This window comes from Camelina sativa, chromosome 15 (assembly GCF_000633955.1).
Source record: "Camelina sativa cultivar DH55 chromosome 15, Cs, whole genome shotgun sequence".
NCBI lineage: Eukaryota > Viridiplantae > Streptophyta > Magnoliopsida > Brassicales > Brassicaceae > Camelina > Camelina sativa.
This window is the reverse complement of record NC_025699.1, coordinates 13,202,066-13,209,785: the sequence shown is the minus strand read 5'-3', so window position 1 is coordinate 13,209,785 and position 7,720 is coordinate 13,202,066. Positions and strand designations below refer to the sequence as shown.

The 7,720-nt window shown below is 27.4% G+C and overlaps 1 pseudogene; it reads left to right on the top strand.

Moving 5' to 3' along the window:
• LOC104748425 overlaps positions 1-2,779 on the top strand; it is a 5,646-nt pseudogene extending 2,867 nt beyond the window's left edge.

Here is a 7,720-nt window from a genome sequence, read left to right as displayed (position 1 = left end):
ATTTTTAAAATTTGAGACTATCATTTGCAAAAGAAAATTTATATAAAATCTTATTAAATATAAATAACTTAAATATTTTAGTTTTTATTCATGCCATAACATTATTTTTAATACAACAAAGACTAATTATTTAATATTCTGGTAAATTACTTCTGGATCCACCAATAACATTATTTTTATATGATGCAATATATTTCTTTTAATAAATGTGATATTTAAATAATATTTATGAATGTTAAAAATTTAAATAATATCATAATTTTATGAAAATTTCACAAATACTAAAATAAATGGATTAGTTTGCAACTTTTATAAGTAAAAAGGTATTAATAGTAAAATAAAAAAAGGAATCTTATGGAATATTCTTTTTTAGAGGAAAAAATAGAGGTATCCATTGGAGCAAAAGTCACCTCTATTATAGAGTTCCTCTATTTTAGAGGTAAAAATAGGGAAAACCATTGGAGATGGTCTTAGTATCTAAAAAACATACTGATACTATATTTATTTTAAGTTACAAAATTCTAATCTTGAAGATAATCAATTGATATCCGAACATGAAGCAATTACAATTTAGAATTTAGGGATAGTAAAAGATAATCGTCAATCGATCGTAATTTTTTGAAGATAATCAGTCTCTTCTTAGATTTTATTCCTATCCAACCCTAGAAGTCTAGAACTAAGTGGCGCATTCCATCCCAAAGACCCTACTTCTCTGTCTCTTTTGTTTCAGGTTCGTCAAAATTTTCTCTAGCTCTCAACTTCTCCCCAGTATTTAGAGGAAATATAAAAGACAAAACGAGCTAGCTCTGGTTTGTTTAATTAATATTTCTTAATTATAAATCAAAATTTCTTCTGTTAGAAATTTAGATAGATTAATCTATTTCTATCCCTCTCTCTGCTTCATGTTCTTCGAATCTTTAGATTTTGAATATGTTTTGCTATAGCTTATGGGTTTTCCGAAAACTATTGATATGAAAAGGGTTTTGGTGGTTGACAAAAAAAGAAAAAAAAAAGAGTTTTGGTAATTTTCGACCATTGGCTATATAAGCGGGTGAATTGATCCTAGATTTACTAACGGAATCCGGATTCGAACTTTCTCTATGACATTGCAGACGTGACAAAAGTTATGTGTAGATAAAAATCAAGAAGAGGAAAATTACATTGTATTAAATGTATGACATATTTTGTCAAATGTTGGACACTCATGAGTACGAGTCACGACTCTTCGTTTTGCATGAAGTCGTTTTTTACCTTTTTAAGACTGCTGCACCTTCCCTAGCACTGTAGCACAATTTCCAAAACACCTTTCTTCTCACAAGTCATACTAATATTGATTTATCATTTCTATTTCTCTCCATTTATTAACACTGGGCTCTATATATATGGTTGCTTCACTGTGTTGGATGAAGTATAGTATAGAATGGGTTCATTAGCAGCAGAAGCTACGATTGTGAAGAAATAGAGAGAGCATCCGCCTTCTTCTTATTCCCTTAAGATTAACAAACTTTCTCAGCTTACGCTGGACAAATACGAATCCCGTCTTTTCTTGTCTGATGGATATAACTGGTACGTGAACTTGTTATAGTCTGATTGCATATTTCATCATTATAAACATATTAGGCTTTCTTATTATCTATGTCAAATTTGAAGAAAGAGTAATCTTGTTCTTTTGTGACCTACTTTTTTACTAAAAAATATATATAGGAGGTTGGTTATATACCCAAAAGGAAACCGAAGTGACAATGGAAGCGGATTTATTTCAATGTACGTGGAGTTTGACAAGACCTGCCTCTCACCCACACTGATAGAAGTGTTTGCAAATTTCACGTTTTTCGTTTATAACAAGAAAGAAAACAAATAATTTTCAATACTAGGTTCGTACCATACTCACTTAGCCCTCTCTCTATATACATACATATTAGTTGATTGATATGTAAATCAGTACATGCATATGAACATTAGATGTTGAAGTAAAGCGGTTCAATGCATTAAGGACGGTATGGGGACTATCACAAGTGGTTTCGGTGGAAACATTCAGTGACCCTAAAAATGGATATATCTTCGAGGGAGAAGAATGTGAGTTTGGTGTTGATGTGGTGATTGCTTCACCCTTTACCAAGTGGGAAGTTGTCTCTTTTGACGAGAAATTTCCTTTTCCAAAGTTCTCCTGGAGTGTTAAAGATTTCTCGGTGCTTAAAGAGAAAATTTACTTGTCAAATAGCTTTTCAATCGGAGAAAGAAAATGGTGAGTCCAAATTTTTTCCTTTAGATATACACATGTCCATCAGTGGTAACCGGGCACAATAATGTTTTTTAGGTGTCTTCAGTTGCATCCAAAGGGAGACGATAGAGCAACGGGCAAGTGGCTATCCATTTTTTTGAATTTAGATGGCACTGAAATAGTAAAGGCGGATGAGAAGATTTACGCGCGAGCGCTTGTGAAGATTATAGATCCCCGTGGATCAAATCATGTCACAACAACAAGTATGTCATGTCATCAAATCATTTCAATAGATGATGAAAGGGTGATCAATACCCGTTCTTTAACTTATGATGAATATATATAGTTTTCCTACTTAAGTCATTAACTAATTTGATTTACATATGTACACTCCTTGTTCTTGTAGTTAACCGTTGGTACACGGAATCGAACAAAGCGTGGGGTGCTGTAGAGTTCTTGTCTTTAGCTAAACTTCGAGAGGCGTACTTGGACGTAGAAGATACTTTGAACGTAGAGGTCGAATTTAAAGTTCTCTCTGTCACTAAACACTCAGCTTAAATCTAAGCTCGACCTATTTAGGATCATCTGTTCCCTGTGTACTACTCTGTTTTCTGTTCCATTATCTTATTCGTTATTTAATTTTGCTCGTGGATATCCTTGTTTTTCTTAAATAATTTTTATATATACTCCGGTTTGTTTATTTCCTAATTAACAGTTTCATTTCATTTGTTATCGAAAAATATTTTCTGTTTATCAACGTTAGCAAATAACTATAGATAATATTTGTCTGATGTAAAAAAAATACTAAAAGATAACATTTGTTATATTATTTATATATTATGATTAGTAACTATATCTCTAGTAACAAAAACGTAAACAAGTACATTACTACGATTCAGGGTACGTATCTAAATGTATTATACTACATATATTTGTTTGTTATCTAGATATTTTAGTCATTAATATGTGCATATGTAAATATCCAGATGTAGAATCAAAGCGGTTCGTGTGAGGGTTGCCGCAAGTGCTACCGCTTGATACATTCAGTGACCCTAATAATGGATATGTCTTTGAAGGAGATCAATGTGAGTTTGGTGTTGATGTCATTGTTGCTCCACCCCCTGCCGATTGGGATATCCTATCTTTTAATGAAAAACTAGGTACTTTCCCACGCAACGCGTGGGTTGTGGTGTAGTTGACACTTTCTTGTTTTTTTTTGGTCTTTTTCGTTTTCTCTTTTGTATTATTTTGTTTTAATTAGGCATATACGGGTTTTACCGTCACTTTTATTTATACACTATATGTTTATACCATTTCGTTTAGATGTGTATAATTGTGGCGTTTATTTTTTATGAATTATGAAGATGTTGTTTCTTGTTTTTGAGGATCCAATCTTATCATTGACTGATATTGTTTCCAATACATTTATTGTATTATAGATTTTCTAATTAAATGCTTATGTAAACCCTTAATACGTTGATGTTGCAATAATAAGTTATTTTTTAAAAATAATTATCTTCCGTGTAAGTGATTATGTTTGTATGCCCATGTTTTGGTCTAATATCAATAAGATCGTTTCTGTTTTTCTTTAGTTGGCGTTGAAACCAATTTTGAGTTAAACAAATAATGGGTCGAATTATGGTGTTAGTAAGTAATATAAATTCTTATGTATATATATTGTATATATGTGACTATAAATTTAGCTAACTAAAAAAGTATGTAATATTTAAATACAATCTTGAACATATATATATATATATATATTTTATTTGTGGGAGGAATGTATGAAATTATTGGATAGAAGTTATTTTTGAGTTAAATGACCTTTAATGTCTTTAAAGTGAGTTAAATATTAATAAATTTTTATATGTGTCTTGACTTTTTTAAAAAGGAATACCAAGTGTTTCCTTCCAAATTTTTGAAGTGACATAATATTTTAGTTTTCTTATATGATTTTATGAACTTCAATGTAAAAGTTTTTCAAAGTAATAAGTACACTCACTGATTGAATTATAAAATTTGGAGAAATGTTTATTTCGATTAATCATCTGCTCTTTTAAATAAATTAAATAAGTATGTTGTTATTCCTACAAATAGGACAACATATATTATAGTTTAACCATGGAGTTAAGCAATGGAAATAGAAGTTGTTTGCAAGACAAAATGCCTATATGTTACACATTGATTGTTTAAAAATAAATAGGAACGTCTAATTCTCAAATAAAGTTGATTGTTTTGTTAAAACCAACATATGTGAATTTAAATTTAATTATGCAAATTTAAAAAATAATTATGAATAGATTAGAAAGGCAAGAAATATAAAAGAAATATTTTTTTATATAAATAAAATAAAAATTGAAAACAATGTTAAATATATATAATACTTTCTACATTAAAATATAGAATCAAACTCTTACAAGTTACAACACATATGAGATATAACAACATTTGATATTGGTAGGAGAGGAGGAGAGAATGTTTACTATAAGATGGTAATCCAAATTAGATAATGGAGATGAATCTTTAAAAAATAGAACAATGTAATATCTATATATATATAATACTTTCTAAATTAAAATATAGAATCAAACTCTTACAACACATATGAGATATAACAACATTTGATATTGGTGGGAGAGGAAGAGAGAATGATTACTTATAAGATAATAATCCAAATTAGATAAAGGAGATAAATCTTTTAAAATAAGAACAATGTAAAATATATATCATGTAGTCTCTAAAATTAAAATTTAGCATTAACAATTTACAATGATATTTTATTTTTTTTTTACAACCCATACAACAAAAATAAGAAATCAAAAATAAAAAAAAAAAAACGAAAAATGATTTGAGGTATTGTAGAAGAGAATGAGAGAATGTGAAAATGAGATAGTAAAAGAATGTCAATATGAGAGAATGATAGATTGAGAGAATGCTTATTTATATGATAAGAAATGATGGAAGTTACATTTAGAACTATGGAGTTACAATAGTAATTTATTGTGTTTGAATAGAATTGAGTGGTAGAATATGATTAATGCATAATTTATTTTATTTTCAGTTATAATTTTATTTTAATGTGTGAGTTAAATGTATTGTGTTTATTGGATCTTAAATATTGTTTAAAGCAATTAGAAAGCAAATAAAAAAAAAAAAAAAAATTAGAAAACATTAAATGAAAATCAACCAATAAGGAGAGACCAAAACCTTACTTTTATATATATGATATATTGCTTTAAACTTTGAAATGAGAAATATATTATAAACAATAATTTTACATGAGAAATATATTAATTTAGCCAACCAAAATATGAATATAAGTTTAGCCAACCAAAATAAATAAAAATATGAAAATTTAACCAAAATATTAAAATTTAACCAAAATTTTTTTCTCTTGAAAGATAAATAAGTTAGTAGGAGGAATGAATTAATGTATAATTATTGGATAGGAGTTACATTTTAGTTAAATGGAGTTACATGTCTTTAATTATAAAAAATATTTTAATTTTTTATAACCTAAAATAAAAGGAATATCAAGTGGCTGAATCAAAATTCACATGATTTGGTTGTTTGTTGATATAAACTCAACACTTACACATAATATTTCAAAATAAAAAATATTACTTTTTAAGTGACAAACTAAATTAGTTTTCTTATAAAATTATATGAATTAATCAATCTCAATAATTTTTAAAACCCCAAGGATAACTTATACTTTTTTTGGTTTTCACTCATCAATTTAATTTATAGTGCTAGATTTCGTACTAATGGTTTCATCTTTAGAGAATTTAGTGAAATGATATTTTTAAAATTATATTTTATTTTTATATTTAAGTTCCAGTTGAATATGTTTTGTTTTTTGGATCATTTTTTATTTTGATTAAAGACACAAAAAACCAATTGTTTAATTATGTTCTTTTTGTTTTCAAAAACCTCAAATCATAAAAAAAATATATATTATATTGATATCTGCAGATTTAACAATTGAATCACAAAACAAAATAGTCTTTATAAATGGATAAATGGATAATTATATTGATCTTTAAATATTATATTGATCTTTATAAATTATTAAAAATGATACATGAATATGTGAGATAACCAGAGACATAATAGATAATTACATATGGATCATTTCAACTTTATGATCTTATTGTGTGGTGAATATTGTAAGGAAGTATGAAAATAATGACTTATAAGATGTTAATATAAAATAGAAAATGGAGATAAACATTTTAAAAGATTAAAATAAATATATAAGATATACATATCATACAAACTCTAAAACTAAGCTTTTACAATGATATTTGATTTGATTTTTTATAATCCATACAACAACAATAAAAAAAAAAAAAACAAAACAAAACAAAACAAAACAAAAAAGAGATTTGAGAGTAGTGGAAGAAGATGAGAGAATGAAAGAGTGATAGACTAAGAGAATAAGATAATGAGTATTTATAGGAAGAGAAATGATGAAAAATTACATTTAGAAAAATGAGAGTTACAATTCTAATTTATTGTTTTGTTTTAATACAACTTAGTGGAGAAATAAAGTTAATGCATAATTTATAGGGAGAATTTATATGATTTCAGTTTTATATTATGTGAGTTAAATGTGAAAATTAATTGTTTTTAAATTTGTGTTTTAATATAAATTTTTTTTTGTTAAAATTGCATTGCCAAGTGGACCAATAAGGAGAGAGTGAAACCTTACTTTTATATATATGATTCCGTTGTCCTAAGTTCCATTGGATTCTTAAGAACTTCTCTGAGCTGAAAGAACTTGTTTACACATCAAGCATTTTACCAGTGGGAGGAAGAAAATGGTAAGTATCAACTATCAATAAACAAATATGTATGTGTGCATTCACGCGTTTAGTTGAATGTTAACATGTGCGAATTTATTGATAAGTAGGTCTTTAAGTTTGTATCCCAATGGCGAAAGTGCAAAAACAGATGGCGAAAGTGCAAAAGTAGATGACGAAAGGGTATCCATTTATCTGATTTTGGCTGACAATGAAACACTAAGAGAAGATGAGAAGGTTTTTGCACAAGCTCAACTACGACTTCTAGACCCATTTGGGCACGATCACGTCAAGTGGAACGGAATTAAGTCATAACACTGTTTATATCCCCCTTTTAATAAAAGGGAAGTACACAACTTAATTGTTGTAGACTTTATAAAAAATATAAATGATTACAAATGCATAAAAATAAAAATAGCTTATATATAGGATATACATTAACCCTATACTCTTCATAAGATAACTCTTCATATATAGATAATAAATGATAAATGATATCCATAAATCGTGGAGCAAGATTTAGTTATAATATATATGAAGATCCTCCTTTCGTATGTTTGTATCAAATCGTAGACTTTATAAAAAATAGAAATAGTTACAAATGCATAAAAATAAAAATAGGTTATATATAGGATCTACATTGACCCTATACTCTTCATAAGATAACTCTTCATATATAGATAATAAATGATAA